The sequence below is a fragment of the Lepidochelys olivacea genome, assembly GCF_965140295.1.
Source record: "Lepidochelys olivacea isolate rLepOli2 genome assembly, chromosome: 14".
In the NCBI taxonomy this organism is placed as follows: domain Eukaryota; kingdom Metazoa; phylum Chordata; order Testudines; family Cheloniidae; genus Lepidochelys; species Lepidochelys olivacea.
Genome location: NC_140424.1, coordinates 33690999 through 33711827, shown reverse-complemented (window position 1 = coordinate 33711827; position 20829 = coordinate 33690999). Strand labels below are relative to the sequence as shown.

At 45.7% G+C, this 20829-nt stretch overlaps 1 long non-coding RNA gene and 1 pseudogene across 5 annotated transcripts in view; one reads left to right on the top strand and one right to left on the bottom strand.

Moving 5' to 3' along the window:
• Window positions 1-7639, bottom strand: part of LOC311530658 — a 32990-nt gene extending 25351 nt beyond the window's left edge. For 2 of the 4 annotated variants that reach the window (XR_014714044.1, XR_014714045.1), the window contains exons 1-2: window positions 7301-7636; window positions 6997-7108 (exon numbers count right to left, since the gene is read on the bottom strand). This is a non-coding gene — a long non-coding RNA (uncharacterized lncRNA). Of the gene's footprint in view, window positions 1-6996; window positions 7109-7300 lie in introns of all 4 variants that reach the window. The other 2 variants (XR_014714042.1, XR_014714043.1) reach the window with 2 other exon arrangements.
• The window catches only part of LOC311530633 (C-type lectin domain family 2 member D-like), an 839985-nt pseudogene that overhangs the window by 424055 nt on the left and 395101 nt on the right, over window positions 1-20829 (top strand). The gene's annotated exons all lie outside the window — the stretch shown is intronic.

Sequence of the window (20829 nt, the reverse complement as noted above, 5' to 3'; positions counted from 1 at the left end):
GACTGAAACCAGGAATTGCCAGGTGAGGAGAACACACAGCTACATGTTTTACAACAGGGATCAGAACAGGAACAACTGGAACTAGTCTGATCCACTCAAAGATTTCTCTGCCCTAGCCAGGATCTCCAATCCTGTCACTGTCTGGGCAGACATCTGCACCTGCATGGAACACCACTCCAAACACTACAGCCCTAAGGAAAGGGTAACTCTGGTTGTAAGTGCATGGAATAATTTCAGCTCCTTTCACTCTAATCCATCAGAAATTGTTTGCCATGGGTCAAGGCAAGGGAGAGGGTGGGGGATGCAATTTCTAAGGCATTTGTGACACCCTTCACATAGTGCAGCCCCCACCTTTCCTCAGCTCTGGTCTGAGGGATGCAAATTCTGAAGGATGAAAGATTTCAGAAATTGCATCTCCCTCCTGCTTTCCACCATGGTGTGGCAAGATGGTGTCTCAATTTTTGGCTGGTATCTTTGGCTCACCAGATAAGTCCTTCTCCTCCCAAACGAAGAGAGAATTTGGTATCCACTATTCAGCTCTAAAAGTTGTAAGAATTCACTTATATTTTAGAAGACATTCCACCATATTTAGACCATCTCTTTGATCCCAGTTAGATTCCAGTAGGGATCCTTTTAAACCCTGGCACCTCTCCTAAGTCTCACAGGGCTCTCTTAATAACTCTCAGACAGCAACCTCCTCCATTGTTATTGACATAGGTGGGCAAATGATTCTCAATCTGAGAGGAAACTCAGGTAAGGACTTAGAGCAAACATTTCCCCTCCAAAACCAAAAGTTCTTGCAGTTTTAAAGGGGGACGAGAAACAAAAACAATCAGAGGATTGTATATCATTTAGATAAATACAAAGTATTATTTCCCACCTGCTTGCCATTCACACAGGGAGCCCCACATGATGCTACTTTAACAGGAATAAGGAGGGGATGGAAGAGCCAGAATATTCCAGAAATGTCCATCCCCTGTTGCTGGCAAAGAATAGCCAATATGTTCCCAGAAGCAGCCATGGCTCAGCACTGCGGGAATGAAAACCCCCACAGAGACCATTTGTCCTGAACTTTTAGGATCTCTCAGGGTGAAAGTGGTCATGAGAACGTGAGGGGTTAATATACAGGAATATAGGATTGTTATAAGTGATGGAGGTTTTCAGCCACAATAAAACAATCCATTAGGGTCTGACCAGCTGCCTTGTTAACAGCTGGGAGACACCGTACGCTGAAATGGAGAAGCACCTGTCTTTGATGTTTATTAAATATTGAGCCAGTAGCTTTCATCAGGAAACATGTTGATTTTAGGAGGTAAAAGGGAAACAATTTGATTCTCTAATGTAAGCAGGGAAAGTTGATCAATGGGGAGTTTATTCCAGATTTTTCATTTCAATCCATTTAGATTTTTACATCTGATTGAGATACTAATTTCAATCCTGGGCGCCCCATCATCTCAGGCATTGGCACCCTGACAGCAGGATTGTCTGGCTATGTAGACTCCCTCCTCAGGCCCTACGCTACCAGCACTCCCAGCTACCTTCGAGACACCACTGACTTCCTGAGGAAACTTCAATCCATCGGTGATCTTCCTGATAACACCATCCTGGCCACTATGGATGTAGAAGCCCTCTACACCAACATTCCACACAAAGATGGACTACAAGCCGTCAAGAACACTATCCCCGATAATGTCACGGCTAACCTGGTGGCTGAACTTTGTGACTTTGTCCTTACCCATAACTACTTCACATTTGGGGACAATGTATACCTTCAGATCAGCGGCACTGCTATGGGTACCCGCATGGCCCCACAGTATGCCAACATTTTTATGGCTGATTTAGAACAACGCTTCCTCAGCTCTCGTCCCCTAAAGCCCCTACTCTACTTGCGCTATATTGATGACATCTTCATCATCTGGACCCATGGAAAAGAAGCCCTTGAGGAATTCCACCATGATTTCAACAATTTCCATCCCACCACCAACCTCAGCCTGGTCCAGTCCACACAAGAGATCCACTTCCTGGACACTACAGTGCTAATAAACAATGGTCATATAAACACCACCCTATACCGGAAACCTACTGACCGCTATTCCTACCTGCATGCCTCCAGCTTTCACCCTGACCACACCACACGATCCATCGTCTACAGCCAAGCTCTGCGATACAACCGCATTTGCTCCAACCCCTCAGACAGAGACAAACACCTACAAGATCTCTGTCAAGCTTTCTTACAACTACAATACCCACCTGCAGAAGTAAAGAAACAGATTGATAGAGCCAGAAGAGTTCCCAGAAGTTACCTACTACAGGACAGGCCTAACAAAGAAAATAACAGAACGCCACTAGCCGTCACCTTCAGCCCCCAACTAAAACCCCTCCAACGCATTATTAAGGATCTACAACCTATCCTAAAGGATGACCCAACACTCTCACAAATCTTGGGAGACAGGCCAGTCCTTGCCTACAGACAGCCCCGCAACCTGAAGCAAATACTCACCAACAACCACATACCACACAACAGAACCACTAACCCAGGAACTTATCCTTGCAACAAAGCCCGTTGCCAATTGTGCCCACATATCTATTCAGGGGACACCATCACAGGGCCTAATAACATCAGCCACGCTATCAGAGGCTCGTTCACCTGCACATCCACCAATGTGATATATGCCATCATGTGCCAGCAATGCCCCTCTGCCATGTACATTGGTCAAACTGGACAGTCTCTATGTAAAAGAATAAATGGACACAAATCAGATGTCAAGAATTATAACATTCATAAACCAGTCGGAGAACACTTCAATCTCTCTGGTCACGCAATCACAGACATGAAGGTCGCTATCTTAAAACAAAAAAACTTCAAATCCAGACTCCAGCGAGAAACTGCTGAATTGGAATTAATTTGCAAATTGGATACTATTAATTTAGGCTTAAATAGAGACTTGGAGTGGCTAAGTCATTATGCAAGGTAGCCTGTTTCCTCTTGTTTTTTCCTACCCCCCCCCCCCCAGATGTTCAGGTTTAACTTGGATTTAAACTTGAAGAGTGGTCAGTTTGGATGAGCTATTACCAGCAGGAGAGTGAGTTTGTGTGTGTATGGGGGTGGGGGGGATGTGAGAAAACCTGGATTTGTGCAGGAAATTGCCCAACTTGATTGTCATGCACATTGTGTAAAGAGTTGTCACTTTGGATGGGCTATCACCAGCAGGAGAGTGAATTTGTGTGGCGGGGTGGAGGGTGAGAAAACCTGGATTTGTGCTGGAAATGGCCCACCTGATGATCACTTTAGATAAGCTATTACCAGCAGGACAGTGGGGTGGGAGGAGGTATTGGTTCATATTCTCTGTGTATATATAAAGTCTGCTGCAGTTTCCACGATATGCATCTGATGAAGTGAGCTGTAGCTCACGAAAGCTTATGCTCTAATAAATTGGTTAGTCTCTAAGGTGCCACAAGTACTCCTTTTCTTTTTGCGAATACAGACTAACACGGCTGTTACTCTGAAACCTATAATTGTAACACATTATATTTCACATAGGTGTCATTTTTATATTTTAACTGGGCCAACTTGTCAGGCACTACTTGAACTCCCCAGCTGATCAATTCCAAATGTTCAGGTAATGTTCTAGTCATCCATGGGCAGAAGAACCCTATTATTAATTTTGGTGAAAACTGAAAAAACTGGAAAGGGAAAAGCTGAGGACCTAAGGAGCCCCCTTTTCCCTGGTTAGCACAGCCACAGAGCTTCAAGCACCTCTGTAATTCTCTGGCTGATGGCAGACGTTATCACCTTCCAGCATAACAATACACCATCTCATCTCTGACCCCTCTGGCTATAGTTTTAACATGTCAATTCCCTGAATGACAAAAGGGTGGAAAGGAAGGAGGGAACTTGGGGGGATTAGGAGCATGCAAACAGCCCAGGTGGTGGGAGGGGGAGGAGGGTAATGGGGCTCCCTGGTATGGCAGGAGTGGGGAATGGGGCACAAAGAACCATTAGCAGGGGGGACATTGGGGGACCAAGGTATGCGAGGAAAGGAGGGCATGTGGGAAGGGGGTACACGTGCAGCTGCTGGCCTGAAGGAGGGGGCGGAATTGGGGACCCTGCTATGGGAGAAAGGGATGGGGGGGCAGACAGAACCCCTGGGAGGGGGGAGCTTGGGGGACCCTGGTATGAGGAGGATGGGGAAGAGCCCCAGCCATGAGGGAGGGGATGGGGGGTTTTGCAGGAAGTTCCTGAAATACAGGCGGATGGGAGGGTGGCAGACAATGAGCTGGTGGGTGGGGGAATATGGAGGGTTTCAGGGAGCCCAGTTTGTGCAATAAGCTCAGTCTACAGAAGCTGTAAAGGAGTTACATGAGAACATAAGACTGCGCCAGACAACTGAGTCAGATCAAAGGTCCATCTAGCCCAGTATCCTGTCTTCCAGCAGTGGCCAATGCCAAGTGCCCCAGAGGGAATGAACAAAACAGGCACTCATGAATTGTAATGGAGGTAGGTTTGCAGTTGGTATGGTGTTGATTTATTTAAAAAAGTAGGATAGTGTGTGCAATTTTAATGGGATGCTCATGGATGCTGGTCAGAGCTGAGGCCGCAATATCTGCTGGTTGTTGCCCTGCAGAGCTATAATTTCATTCTTGCAAACATGCACCTGTTTAACTTTCTGCACATGTTATTCCCACTGAAATCAATATGATTACTCAGAAGCTTGAAGTGAAATGTCTGCAAGATCAAGACTCATATTTGTAGTAATGGGAATACGAACTTTGAGGAGCATACCTAAGGATTTAGATTTCTGCCTGGGTGGTGTTTGCTTTTCTCTGTTTCACATTTGCCTGGGGGTTGCATATGGGTTAACAAAGCAAACTTCATTATAATGTAGTTGTTTTATTTTTTAATGTATGTGGATTTGCTTTTCAGGCTGATCCAGAGGTGCTGTTAATGTGTAAATGATTTATTAGATTTTTCAGAAAGCATTTTGGGTCCGGTTTAGTTTCTGAGAATATAAAAGACTTGTATTCACTTGGGGGTCAGTTAAGTTTGTTAGGGAGGTACCCAAGGGGATTGTGTTGAAATATTCAATTCTGTGCACTTGGGGAGAACAGTGGGCCAAGTTTTCCCAAGAGGCTACTGACTCTGCTTTCCTTAATTTATGGATACCTACCCTGAAACATCTTGGGCCTCGTTTCAGAAAGGCTGAGCTGCTACAACTCCTAACGAAATCTATGGCAATTCAACACTCCCTGAGAATCAGGCCTGTGGTGTCACAAGTCAGACACCCCAAAACTGAGGCATTCAAAGTCAGTGGAAACTTCTGAAAATGGGTGCAAACCCATACTTTCCTCTCTGAACATCACCTTTGAAAGCATCTTGGAGAACATCAGATGGGAATTTCTACTGTACAAAAGAAAATAAAAGAAAATAAATAAAATTAAAACCTTTACAGCTTTTTCTTATTCAAACATAAATAATTAGCTAAAAACATATTTTTCCCCTGTTGCAGGTCACATTTAAAAATTCATAGTGCATAGACTCACTGGTTTATCTAAGCTACAGCTCAGCAGCTGTCCAGATTAGGCAGTAGGATCTGGTCATAAGAACATGAGAACGGCCATACTGGGTCAGACCAAACGTCCATCTAGCCCAGTAACCTGTTTTCCGACAGTGGCCAATGCCAGGTGCCCCAGATGGAATGAACAGAACAGGTAAATCATCAAGAGACCCATCCCCTGTTGCACCTGTCTGGGTCAAAGAATTTGGTTTCTGATAAACCTCTAAATTAAGGAATACAAAATTTAAAAGCACCTAAATCACTCTGGAGGCAAGTCCTGTTGACTTTCAAAGGGATTTAAGATCTTAAACCACTGATGCATCCGATGAAGTGAACTGTAGCTCACGAAAGCTCATGCTCAAATAAATTTGTTAGTCTCTAAGGTGTCACAAGTACTCCTGTTCTTTTTGAGACACTAATCTGACCCAATCAGACTAATAAATAAATTGCTGATGGGGAAGGGGAAAGTGCTAACATAAGAGGTTAATATGTATCCATTTTTGTATTAAATTTGAAAGGCTTTATCTACTCTGCAAAAAAACCCAAAAAACATTATTTTTAAAGCTATTATAAAGTTGTGTGATTGTATAAAAATATAAACAACTGTTTTAATGGACTTTTTTGAAGCACAAATATTCTAAAAATAGCTTAACATTCAACATGGCCTGGCCCTGCATGTGGCTAGAACCCTCCATATGGAATAATCATAAGCACATAAGAATGGCAATACTGGGTCAGACCAACGGTTCATCTAGCCTAGTATCCTGTCTTCCAACAGTGGCTAATGCCAGGTGCCCCAGAGGGAATGAACAGAACTGTGATTATCAAATTATCCATCCCCTGTTACCCATTCCCAACTTCTGGCAAAGAGAGGCTAGGGACACTTGAAAGCATGGTTTTGAATCCCTGTCCATCCTGGCTAGTAGCTGTTGATGGACCTATCCTCCATGAACTTATCTAGTTCTTTTTTGAACTCTGTTATAGTCTTGGCCTTCACAACATCCTCTGGCAAGGAGTTCCACAGGTTGTCTGTGCCTTGTGTGAAGAAATACTTCCTTTTGTTTGTTTTAAACCTGCTGCCTATTAAAATCAGTTTGCTCAGATAAGCAAAAATATTGAGAACCTCTTCCAAGGGACACACATGGATCATTTCAGGAGGTGTCCATCACATTATTACAGGGAGAAGAGTTTCTTTCAAAATGTTCATAGAAACACAAACAGTCCTAGTCCTTTTAGACCTGTCAAACTCCTGGAACAAACACATTCTTGTCAGGATTTTAATACTGGGGAGGTTTACCCCATCACTGCAGAGTCTGAGGGGAGGTTTGCAAGGGGGCTAGACTTTTAAATGATGAATGAACCCCACCGCTCTCCTCTTTTTGTTAGTCCCTTTACGTGCACAAAGACCGTTCAATCTATCACCTTTCACACCATTTCTCACCTCGCCCTCTCCACCTCTGTGTCGTTTTCCCCTCTTCCTTCCTCGCAACACCTCTGGGAACTGTTCTCAGCCCCTGCAGCCTCTCTTCTCACCGGCACCTCCAATCTGCATCCTGGAAGGAAAGAGCAGCCGCTTCACTGTTGCTCCTGCAGCTCAGATCCCAGTCCCACAGGTGCATTGATAACAAAGGGGACAGAGTTTTTTCCCAGGGGGCTGCAAGAGCTGAGACTCCCGGGGCCCTTTGTGCAGAGTCACTTTCCTGCCCAGCCCAGCCAGCACTTCCCCCCAGGTCTCTCTCAACTACCTGCAGTCTCCGGCTGAGGAGTTGGAGCCAGGGGCTGGTTCCAGCCACCGCCTCAAGTCTCCCGGGCTAGGCACAGAGGGGGTTTAGTGCAGGTCTCTCCCGTGCACAGACCCCGCTGGGGAGCAGCAGCGGCTCAGCCCAGGCTCCCGGCTAGCATGGGCAGCTTGGACCTGCATAGTGTATATGATCCCTTTGTTCTTTATTATTCCCCCTTTCCTATTCCCCTCCTTGAGCTGCAAACTCTCTGCTGCTCCAGCCCCTTCCTGTGCCCCTCGATACCAACCCGCGCTACAACAACTCCCTGGGACGGGGACTTCCTCAGTCTGCAACAGGGAACTAGAACCCAGGCGTCCTGATTCCCAGATCCCAGCTCCCTTCCCCGCGCCTCCCCCACTCCTACTCTCCACCTCACAGCCTGGGATCAGACAGCTCCATTCACCGGGTGTCAAGAACACCGCTGACAGGGAAGTGCCGGAGGCACCAGCCAATCCCCGCCAGGGGTGGAGCCACCCCCTCCATGTCCCACCGCAGCCTCCCCCTGCCCCCAGGCCAAGGAGCCCTTTGTAGTGGCAGAGGAGTCATGGACCAGTGGCTGGGAACCCAGCTTGGAGCATGCAGGACGTGCACACCTGCCCTGGGGGCCTGCTAGGGCATTTCAGTGGGCTGGGCTGTGGGGCAGGTGCAAGGGTCAGAATCAGGAATTGCTCCTTTGCTGTCACTGAGCAGGCTGCATGGATCTGAGCTGTGCTCTTTAACATCTGCTGAAACCACTGCCCTCACTCGCCATCCCCAGATCTGTTCCCTGCTGTAAACTGGAGCTAATCTGTGCCCAAAACAAAACAGCCTGCAGCGGGGTCAAACAGGTGAAGGGAGGGGAAAGGAGAGAAAGACAATTGGGCACAGAGTGCAGGAGTGGGATTTAGAAAGGGGGGAATGCACTGCCAGATAGGGAAACCCTGGGACAGGGAGGGGTAAGTTACCACAAGTGGGGTGAGCCATGTGCAATGGTTGTCAAAATAAGGTGTGGACTGGCAGGGGGGCTTGTGTTCCTCACTGGATGGTCCAATTCAGCACCCTCTTCCCAGGGTTATGGTGTTAAAGGTGCAGTGTGGCCCAAAGCCCAGATACAGCTGCTCTTCTCTGTCTGAACTGATGTACTGAGCTGACAAAAGAAACGGGATACAGAAGAAGTTTACACACAGATGCCATCCTAAAAATAAAAAGGAGGACTTGTGGCACCTTAGAGACTAACCAATTTATTTGAGCATAAGCTTTCGTGAGCTACAGCTCACTTCATCAGATGCATACTGTGGAAAATACAGTGTGGAGATTTTATATACACAGAGAACATGAAACAATGGGTGTTACCATACAGACTGTAACAAGAGTGATCAAGAAAGGTGAGTCATTACCAGCAGGAGAGCGGCGGAGGGCGGGGAGGGGAAAAATCAAGGTGGGCCATTTCCAGCACTTTACAAGAACAGTAGGAGGGGAAATAAACAAGGGGAAATAGTTTTACTTTGTGTAAAAAGAAAACTATAAATTTATAAATCGGTTCGTCTCTAAGGTGCCACAAGTCCTCCTTTTCTTTTTGTGGATACAGACGAACACGGCTGCTCCTCTGAAACCCGTCCTAAAAATGTTCATCGTTATCATACATGTTTTTGGTGTTTAAAAGAATTCCTTGTCAGTTTACATAGATGGACTGTGCCCATGCACGTAGCCTCATAGTAGCTCACAGATTTGTCTTATCCGTAGTTCTGCTCCATTTCCTGTAACCCTCTGGAAATGTCGTTTCACTCCATCTATTTTTAAAACCCTATTTTTATGACTCATTGCGCTTAGCACATCATCATTTACCTTGTTTAACGGTGAACAGACAGATGTCGGGCTACTTAATGTATGGTTTTAATAGCATACAAAAACGGAAAATAATAATCAATGCTAGTGGATAAACAATTACATGCCATAGTATTTTGAAATATAAAATATCCTATTATTGTGATTTCGTAATTTACAATTGTTATTTCAATTTTTTTGTTTTTATTTGCTCTATAGCACACGTTTATTCTTTGTTATTATGTAACTTCAGGGGTGTCTGATTTCCTGAGTTGCCATAAAAACCTCTATTTCTTTGGATCTACCAATGAGGACAGATTTCCATAATCATTATTTTGCCTCTCTCCAGCACTCAGGTAACTTCCAACATAGACAAAGCCTTATTCCCAAATAGGAGTGTCCACCCAGGTAGTTATTCCAGTATAACAACGTCATTATTGGTATAGTTATACCAGTATGATTCCCTGTACAGAAAAGCCCTAAGACTATGCAGCATGAAGTTACAATAGATGTTAAATGCATCATTATATTCTTAGTGAGATGTTAATTTTGACACTGCTAGTCTGCGTAGCCACCAAATCTCCTTCACCATCTGAGGTATTTGCACATGAATGTCTACAGCCCTCCATTTGTGTCTTTTGTGGGAGTGTCCTGGAAAATGAGCTAAAGCATTTAAAACTTCCCCTCACTTCCCTTTTGTTAGAGAGGATGTTTTATCAGGGGCAATTTCAGCCAGCTAATATTATAATAAATGTTTTAAAGTTACCATTTCAGGACAAGTAGTTCTGTCTCTCTGCTCTTCTCTGGTCAGCACAACTTTCATGATCAGGATGATGAAAGCCCAATACCGTTATGGTAGATCCTGGTGTGCAAGCAAAGGGTGGGTGCAGCCATCCTGGTGATGCTCACCTATTGCAATTTACCCACCCTACCTAGCTGTACAGTGACTCCCTCGCCGTATATATATATATAAAGGGGCGTCACCCTCATTAACCCATTATTCCAGGTTTCGTGATCTCAGCTGCAAAGATTGCCTCTGTTGTGGTTCTAGGATTAATTCATAAGAACATAAGAATGGCCACATTGGGTCAGACCAAAGGTCCATCTAGTCCAGTATCCTGTCTTCTGACAGTGGCCAATGCCAGGTGCCCCAGAGGGAATGAACAGAACAGGGATCATCAAGTGATCCATCCTCTGCTGCTCATTCCCAGCTTCTGAAAAACAGAGGCTAGGGACACCATCCCTGCCCATCCTGGCTAATAGCCATTGATGGACCTACCCTCCATGAACTTATCTAGTTCTTTTTTGATCCCTGTTATAGTCTTGGCCTTCACAACATCCTCTGGCAAGGAGTTCCACAGGTTGACTGAGCATTGTGTGAAAAAATACTTCCTTTTGTTTGTTTTAAACCTGCTGCCTATCAATTTCATTTGGTGACCCCTAGTTCTTGTGTTATGAGAAAGAGTAAATAACACTTCCCTAGTTACTTTCTCCACACCAGTCATGATTTTATAGACCTCTATCATATCCCCCCTTAGTCATCGCTTTTCCAAACTGAAAAGTCCCCGTCTTATTAATCTCTCCTCATAAGAAAGCCGTTCCATGCCCCTAATCATTTTTGTTGTCCTTTTCTGAACCTTTTCCAATTCCAATATATCTTTTTTGAGATGGGTGACCACATCTGCATGCAGTATTCAAGATGTGGGTGTACCATGGCTTTATATAGAGGCAATATGATATTTTCTGTCTTATTATCCATCCCTTTCTTAATGATTCCCAAAATTCTGTTGGTTTTTTGACTGCCGCTGCACATTGAGTGGATGTTTTCAGAGAACTATCCACAATGACTCCAAGATCTCTCTCTTGAGTGGTAACAGCTAATTTAGACCCCATCATTTTATATGTATAGTTGGGATTATGTTTTCCAATGTGCATTACTTTTCGTTTTTCAACATTGAATTTCATCTGCCACTTTGTTGCCCAGTCACCCAGTTTTGAGAGATCCTTTTGTAGCTCTTCGCAGTCTGCCTTGGACTTAATTATCTTGAGTAATTTTGTATCTGCAAATTTTGCCACCTCACCATTTACCCCCTTTTCCAGATAATTTATGAATATGTTAAATAAGACTGGTCCCAGTACAGACCCCTGGGGGACACCACTATTTACCTCTCTCCATTCTGAAAACTGACCATTTATTCCTACCCTGTTTCCTATCTTTTAACCAGTTACCAGCCCATGAAAGAACCTTCCCTCTTATCCCATGACAGCTTACTTTGCTTAAGAGCCTTTGATAAGGGACCTTGTTAAAGGCTTTCTGAAAATCTAAATACATTATATCCACTGGATCCCCCTTGTCCACATGCTTGTTGACACCCTCAAAGAATTCTAGTATATTGGTGAGGCATGATTTCCCTTTACAAAAACCACGTTGACTATTCCCCAACAAATTATGTTCATCTACGTGTTTGACGATTTTGTTCTTTATTATAGTTTCAACTAGTTTGCCTGGTACTGAAGTCAGGCTTACCGGCCTCTAATTGCCAGGGTCACCTCTGGAGCCCTTTTTAAAAATTGGTGTCACATTAGCTATCCTCCAGTCATCGGGTACAGAAGCTGATTTAAATGATAGGTTACAGACAACAGTTGGTAGTCCTGCAATTTAACATTTGAGTTCCTTCAGAACTCTTGGGTGAATACCAACTGGTCCTGGTGACTTACTACTGTTTAGTTATCAATTTGTTCCAAAACCTCCTGTAATGACACCTCAATCTGTAACAGTTCCTCAGATTTGTCACCTAAAAAAGAATGGCTCAGTTTTGGGAATCTCCCTCACATCCTCAGCCGTGATGACCAATGCAAAGAATTCATTTAGTTTCTCTGCAACGGTCTTGTCCCTGAGTGCTCCTTTAGCATCTCCATTGGCCAGTGGTCCCACTGGTTGTTTCGCCGGCTTCCTGCTTCTGATTTATTTAAAAAAAATGTTGCTATTACTTTTGTAGTCTTTGGCTGGCTGTTCTTCAAATTCTTCTTTGGCCTCCCTCATTGTATTTTTACACTTCATTTGCCAGAGTTTATGCTCTTTTCTATTCTCCTCATTAGGATTTAACTTCCACTTCTTAAAGGATGCCTTTTTGCCTCTCACTGCTTCTTTTACTTTGTTGTTTAGCCACGGTGGCTCTTTTTTGGTTCTCTTATTATGTTTTCTAATTTGGGGTATACATTTAAGTTGAGCCTCTGTTATGGTGTCTTTAAAAAGTTTCCATGCAGCTTGGAGGGATTTTACTTTTGGTGCTGTAACTTTTAATTTCTGTTTAACTAACCTCCTCATTTTGTGTAGTTCCCCTTTCTGAAATTAAATGCTACAGTGTTGGGCCACTGTGGTGTTTTCCCCACTACAGGGATGTTAAATTTAATTATATTATGGTCACTATTACCAAGCGGTCCAGCTATATTCGTCTCTTGGACCTGATCCTGTGCTCCATTTAGGACTAAATCAAGAATTGCCTCTCCTCTGGTGGGTTCCAGGACTAGCTGCTCCAAGAAGCAGTCATTTACGGTGTCAAGAAACTTTATCTCTGCATCCTGTCCTGATGTAACAGGTACCCAGTCAATATGGGGATAGTTGAAATCCCTCATTATTACTGAGTTTTTTACTTTAATAGCCTCTCTAAACTCCTTGAGCATTTCACAGTCACTGTCACCATCCTGGTCAGGTGGTCTGTAATATATCCCTACTGCTATATTCTTATTATTCAAGTGTGGAATTACTATCCATAGAAACTCTATGGTACAATTTGATTCATTTAAAATTTTTACTTCATTTGATTCTACACTTTCTTTCACATATAGTGCCACTCCCCCACCAGCACAACCTGTTCTGTCCTTCTGATATATTTCGTACCCTGGTATTACTGTGTCCCATTGATCAATCTACCCCTGCCCGCTCTCCAGTCTGCCTCAGTGTAGCTTTAAAAAGCCCTGCCATGGGTGTCAGTGAGTCCTAGGCACCTGCAGGACAGGATTGGGCTGTGAAATCTGGCAGCTGTGAGGCTGGTAGTGATGGCTTGTAAAAACCACACCCCCCTGCTTCGTTCAGGTGGCACTGCGAGAGCCTAGCTATAAAAAGAGAGAGAGGAAGCCAATGAGCAGACCCAAAAAGAGAAGCTGCTGGTGGGTGCCCAATGTCCACCCGTCTGAGATTTGCCCAGGAGGAGGGTTTGCCTGAGTGCATAGCAACCATAGGGCCCATGCTGCCGGGTGGGTCTGAGCCAGGAAACCATCTGCGTTGGAGCCCAAGGAGGGCAGGGCCAGACACGTGCTGTGTAATGTGAAGCCCCTTGGGCTGCTGTGCAGATGAGTGCCTGTCCTCATATTGGCCTGGAGAGACCCCTGCCCATGTTCTGATATTATAAAAAGAAAAGGAGGACTTGTGGCACCTTAGAGACTAACCAATTTATTTGAGCATAAGCTTTTGTGAGCTACAGCTCACTTCATCAGATGCATACTGTGGAAAGTGTAGAAGATCTTTAAAAGATAAAGATAAAAAGATCTTCTACACTTTCCACAGTATGCATCTGATGAAGTGAGCTGTAGCTCACGAAAACTTATGCTCAAATAAATTGGTTAGTCTCTAAGGTGCCACAAGTACTCCTTTTCTTTTTGCAAATACAGACTAACACGGCTGTTACTCTGAAATCTGATATTAAAATGACCAGAGTTATGCTGTAACATTTAGAGGGGAGATGGGGCGAGAGGATCGGAAATGTGGCCTGGTTGATTGGAGAATTTGGATCAGCACAAGTTGACGAGGTTTGGGGGAGAAAAGTCCTTTCTGTTGCCAATGTACCAGATGTTGCTGCTCACCTCTCCTCTAAGCCCACCATCCTTCCTGGTCTAAGGGCTGATCTACACACAGATTTTGCACCAGTATAAGTATGTGGGTTAGGTGTGTGTGTGATGTCAACCAAAATAGTTATACCACTAGTGGAGAGGCTAACAGAGGGAGTTTGCCTGGGATCTGTCTGAGTGGAGGTACGCTAAGTGCTCCATTACGGGGGCTGTGTTGGTGAGTATCTGAGTGTCTGTTGCGGGGACAGTTTGTCAGTTTGACTGTGTGCTTGATTGTTTGAAAAGTGTGAATTGGGAGTGCTTTGTTCCAGGTGAGCCTTGAGTGGGCCTGACTGTTATAAAAAGCCAGTCAGCTGCGAACAGTGGAGTGGCGAACAATGGAGAGGCTAACAGAGGGAGTTTGCCTGGGAGTTCGCCTGGAGAGAGCCCACTGAGGCTTTCATCTTGCAGGCTTCTCTGAGTAGTTACTACAGCTCCTGAGGAAGCTCGTAGAAGGAAGGTAATATGGATGGTGAGCATTCAGCTGTTGTGACCTGCACTGGATGTGCCATGTTTGTCTTTCTTCCACAGGACAGAAGCGACTTTGTCTGTACAAAGTGCAAGCTGGTCTCCATATTGGAAGAGAAAGTTCAAGGTCTGGAGAAACAAGTATCGACCCTGCGTTGCATAAGAGAAACTGAAGATTTCCTGGACAGACGTCAGGATATGCTTATACAGGCACAATGTTCTGAAGATTCAGAGCAGGCTGCACAGTGGGGACAGAAGGACGGTGAAGAAATTTGGCAGCATGTGACCTCCAGAAGAAGAAAGGGGAGCATCCATGTATCAGCAATGCAGATACAGGTAAGCAACCATTTTCATGTTCTCTCCACAGGTACTAATGTGGAGAGTGGACTAGACGATACATCTGAGGAAAGGGAACAGAAGGAGACTCCATCGATTGGAAGGCATGAGATGCACTGTCCTAGGGATAAAGAAAAGGAGTACTTGTGGCACCTTAGAGACTAACCAATTTATTTGAGCATAAGCTTTTGTGAGCTGAAGTGAGCTGTAGCTCATGAAAGCTTATGCTCAAATAAATTGGTTAGTCTCTAAGGTGCCACAAGTACTCCTTTTCTTTTTGCAAATACAGACTAACACGGCTGTTACTCTGAAACCTGTCCTAGGGATGGGGGTTCCACGACCACCACTCCCAAGAGAAGGAGGCGGGTGGTGGTGGTCGGGGACTCCCTCCTCAGGGGCATTGAGTCATCCATCTGCCGCCCCGACCGGGAAAACTGAGAAGTCTGCTGCTTGCCAGGAGCTAGGATTCACGATGTGACGGAGAGACTGCTGAGACTCATCAAGTCCTCGGATCGCTACCCCTTCCTGCTTCTCCACGTGGGCACCAATGATACTGCCAAGAGTGACCTTGAGCAGATCACTGCAGACTACGTGGCTCTAGGAAGAAGGATAAAGGAGTTTGAGGCCCAAGTGGTGTTCTCGTCCATCCTCCCTGGGGAAGGAAAAGGCCCAGGTAGAGACCGTCGAATCATGGAAGTCAACGAATGGCTATTCAGGTGATGTCGGAGAGAAGGCTTTGGATTCTTTGACCATGGGATGGTGTTCCAAGAAGGAGGAGTGCTAGGCAGAGACGGGCTCCACCTAACGAAGAGAGGGAAGAGCATCTCCGCAAGCAGGCTGGCTAACCTAGTGAGGAGGGCTTTAAACTAGGTTCACTGGGGGAAGGAGACCAAAGCCCTGAGGTAAGTGGGGAAGTGGGATACCAGGAGGAAGCATGAGCTGGAGAACGCGAGAGTGGAGGGCTCCTGCCTCATACTGAGAAAGAGGGACGATCAGCGAGTTATCTTAAGTGCCTATACACAAATGCAAGAAGCCTGGGAAACAAGCAGGGAGAACTAGAAGTCCTGGCACAGTCAAGGAATTATGATGTGACTGGAATAACAGAGACTTGGTGGGATAACTCACATGACTGGAGTACTGTCATGGATGGATATAAACTGCTCAGGAAGGACTAGTTGGCAGCCGGTGTCAAGTGGAGTGCCCCAGGGGTCGGTCCTGGGGCCGGTTTTGTTCAATATCTTCATAAATGATCTGGAGGATGGTGTGGATTGCACTCTCAGCAAATTTGCGGATGATACTAAACTGGGAGGAGTGATAGATAAGCTGGAGGGTGGGGATAGGATACAAAGCGACCTAGACAAATTGGAGGATTGGGCCAAAAGAAATCTGATGAGGTTCAATAAGGATAAGAGCAGGGTCCTGCACTTAGGACGGAAGAACCCAATGCACAGCTACAGACTAGGGACCAAATGGCTAGGCAGCAGTTCTGCGGAAAAGGACCTAGGGGTGACAGTGGACGAGAAGCTGGATATGAGTCAGCAGTGTGCCCTTGTTGCCAAGAAGGCCAATGGCATTTTGGGATGTATAAGTAGGGGCATAGCGAGCAGATCGAGGGACGTGATCATTCCCCTCTATTCGACATTGGTGAGGCCTCATCTGGAGTACTGTGTCCAGTTTTGGGCCCCACACTACAAGAAGGATGTGGATAAATTGGAGAGAGTCCAGTGAAGGGCAACAAAAATGATTAGGGGTCTGGAACACATGACTTATGAGGAGAGGCTGAGGGAACTGGGATTGTTTAGTCTGCAGAAGAGAAGAATGAGGGGGGATTTGATAGCTGCTTTCAACTACCTGAGAGTGGTTCCAGAGAGGATGGTTCTAGACTATTCTCAGTGGTAAAAGAGGACAGAACAAGGAGTAATGGTTTCAAGTTGCAGTGGGGGAGGTTTAGGTTGGATATTAGGAAAATCTTTTTCACTAGGAGGGTGGTGAAACACTGGAATACGTTACCTAGGGAGGTGGTAGAATCTCCTTCCTTAGAAGTTTTTAAGGTGAGGCTTGACAAAGCCCTGGCTGGGATGATTTAATTGGGCATTGGTCCTGCTTTGAGCAGGGGGTTGGACTAGATGACCTCCTGAGGTCCCTTCCAACCCTGATATTCTATGATTCTATGACTGGCAGGGCAGAAAAGGTGGGGGAGTTGCATTGTATGTAAGAGAGCAGTATGACTGCTCAGAGCTCTGGTATGAAACTGCAGAGAAACCTGAGTGTCTCTGGATTAAGTTTAGAAGTGTGAGCAACAAAGGTGATGTCACGGTGGGAGTCTACTATAGATCACCGGACCAGGGGGATGAGGTGGATGAGGCTTTCTTCCAGCAACTAATGGAAGTTACTAGATCGCAGGCCCTGGTTCTCATGGGAGACTTCAATCACCCTGATATCTGCTGGGAGAGCAATACAGCGGTGCACAGACAATCCAGGAAGTTTTTGGAAAGTGTAGGGGACAATTTCCTGGTGCAAGTGCTGGAGGAACCAACTAGGGGCAGAGCTCTTCTTGACCTGCTGCTCACAAACCGGGAAGAATTAGTAGGGGAAGTAAAAGTGGATGGGAACCTGGGAGGCAGTGACCATGAGGTGGTCAAGTTCAGGATCCTGACACAGGGAAGAAAGGAGAGCAGCAGAATACAGACCCTGGACTTCAGAAAAGCAGACTCTGACAACCTCAGGGAACTGATGGGCAGGATCCCCTGGGAGAATAACATGAGGGGGCAAGGAGTCCAGGAGAGCTGGCTGTATTGTAAAGAATCCTTATTGAGGTTTTAGGGACAAACCATCCCGATGTATAGAAAGAATAGTAAATATGGCAGGCGACCAGCTTGGCTTAACAGTGAAATCCTTGCTGATCTTAAACACAAAAAAGAAGCTTACAAGAAGTGGAAGATTGGACAAATGACCAGGGAAGAGTATAAAAATATTGCTCGGGTATGCAGGAGTGAAATCAGGAAGGCCAAAACACACCTAGAGTTGCAGCTAGCAAGAGATGTTACGAGTAACAAGAAGGGTTTCTTCAGGTATGTTAGCAACAAGAAGAAAGTCAAGGAAAGTGTGGGCCCCTTAGTGAATGAGGGAGGCAACCCAGTGACAGAGGATGTGGAAAAAGCTGATGTACTCAATGCTTTTTTTGCCTCTATCTTCACGAACAAGGTCAGCTCCCAGACTACTGCACTGGGGAGGAGGTGACCAGCCCTCTGTGGAGAAAGAAGTGGTTCTGGACTATTTAGAAAAGCTGGACGAGCACAAGTCCATGGGGCCGGATGCGCTGCATCTGAGAGTGCTAAAGGAGTTGGCGGATGTGATTGCAGAGCCATTGGCCATTATCTTTGAAAACTCATGGTGATCGGGGGAGGTCCTGGATGACTGGAAAAAGGCAAATGTAGTTCCCATCTTTAAAAAAGGGAAGAAGGAGGATCCCGGGAACTACAGGCCAGTCAGCTTCACCTTCGTCCCTGGAAAAATCATGGAGCAGGGAATCAATTCAAGGAATCAATTCTGAAGCACTTAGAGGAGAGGAAAGTGATCAGGAACAGTCAGCATGGATTCACCAAGGGCAAGTCATGCCTGACTAATCTAATTTCCTTCTATGATGAGATAATTGGCTCTGTGGATGAGGGGAAAGCAGTGGACGTGTTATTCCTTGACTTTAGCAAAGCTTTAGACACTGTCTCCCACGGTATTCTTGCCAGCAAGTTAAAGAAGTGTGGGCTGGATGAATGGACTATAATGTGGGTAGAAAGTTGGCTAGATTGTCGGGCTCAATGGGTAGTGATCAATGGCTCCATGTCTAGTTGGCAGCCGGTTTCAAGTGGAGTGCCCCAAGGGTCGGTCCTTGGGCCGGTTTTGTTCAATATCTTCATAAATGATCTGGAGGGTGGTGTGGATTGCACCCTCAGCAAGTTTGCAGATGACAGGAAACTGGGAGAAGAGGTAAATACGCTGGAGGGTGGGGATAGGATACAGAGGGACCTAGACAAATTAGAGGACTGGGCCAAAAGAAATCTGATGAGGTTCAACAAGGACAAGTGCAGGGTCCTGCACTTAGGACGGAAGAACCCCATGCACCGCTACAGACTAGGGACCGAATGGCTCAGCAGCAGTTCTGCAGAGAAGGACCTAGGGGTTACAGTGGATGAGAAGCTGGTTATGAGTGAACAGCGTGCCCTTGTTGCCAAGAAGGCCAATGGCATTTTGGGATGTATAAGTAGGGGCATAGCGAGCAGATCGAGGGATGTGATCGTTCCCCTCTATTCGACATTGGTGAGGCATCATCTGGAGTACTGTGTCCAGTTTTGGGCCCCACACTACAAGAAGGATGTGGAAAAATTGGAAAGAGTCCAGCGGAGGGCAAGAAAAATGATTAGGGGACTGGAACACATGAGTTATGAGGAGAGGCTGAGGGTACTGGGTTCGTTTAGTCTGCGGAAGAGAAGAACGAAGGGGGATTTGATAGCTGCTTTCAACTACCTGAAAGGGGGTTCCAAAGAGGATGGCTCTAGACTGTTCTCAGTGGTAGCTGATGACAGAACAAGGAGTAATGGTCTCAAGTTGCAGTGGGGGAGATTTAGGTTGGATATTAGGAAAAACTTTTTCACTAGGAGGGTGGTGAAACACTGGAATGCGTTACCTAGGGAGGTGGTGGAATGTCCTTCCTTAGACATTTTTAAGGTCAGGCTTGACAAAACTCTGGCTGGGATGATTTAGTTGGGTATTGGTCCTTCTTTGAGCAGGGGTTGGACTAGATGACCTCCTGAGGTCCCTTCCAACCCTGATATTCTATGATTCTATGATTCAATTTTTTGAGACACACTGAGTTTGAGTTTGTCCTGCATTTGCCTCCTTAGCACCTCCTTGTATGTTGTTAGTTTAATGCCCTCCTGACTGCTCCAGTTAGTTTCCAACTGAGAAGATTGACCCCCTGCATGTGAAATTTAGGCTATCCTGTTCTTATAACCCCTTCTCTCACTGGAATGTGACCCAATAGTCCATAAAACCAAACTTACAACTTTATCTCAGTCACACAGCCAACAGTTTTTACTGCCCTCTTTTGCTCATGGGACTGGAAAGATCTCTGAGAAGATAACTTGGATTTCTTGGCTTGGAGATATAAAAACAGGCCAAAGACTTAACACCAAGGCTGTGTCCACCAATTCCCTATGTGGGGCGGGAGGGAGTGCAACACAGACATTTGACTCTCCATAACCATGTTCACATCTGTTGGAATTTCACACACACACACACACACACACCAATGGAAGGGGACTGGGTCAAAATCATGGAAGTCTATGCATGGAATATTCCTCAGATACATAATTCACTCTCATCTCACCTATTAACTTTCCCTAGGAATAGGTTTTCAGGTTCTTAAACCCAGTATAATCATCCCACAGACACATGAGGAATCTAAAATGAGTTAGAAACCATCAATGTATGAAGGAAAGAGCTGGGATCCCCCTCCCCCAAAAACCCATGAGCTTCTCTAGGTTTGCCTCATTTCCCAAGGTCAGGACTGTGGCCAGCAGGTGTCATATCCTCGTAGAAGACATCACTCATGGCTTCCCACCCACCCTGATAGATACCTTCTCCCTGGGAGTTCAGGTGGGATCTGGAGGCAGAAATTGGTCCCCTTCTCTCTCTCCTCTGGGGAAAGAGTTGAGAGAAAGATGTTGATTCAATTCCAGATTTTTTAAATCTCCCATTATTTATTGTGTTTTCCTCCCCCCCCCCCGCCCTCCCCCAACCTTTCTGAGGTTCCCGGCACAGGGAACGACTCCTGTCTGGATTCTCTCTCAAACCCAGAAGGCGAGAAGGGGCAATGAGTGAGAACACAGAGGAAAATCCTCAGCGGGAAAGCCCTCAGCAAGTGGAACGACATGGGGCATTGTGGGGAAGACCCACTTGTGAGTGTCAATGCAAGGAAGCATCAGACCCCCTGCCCCCACAGG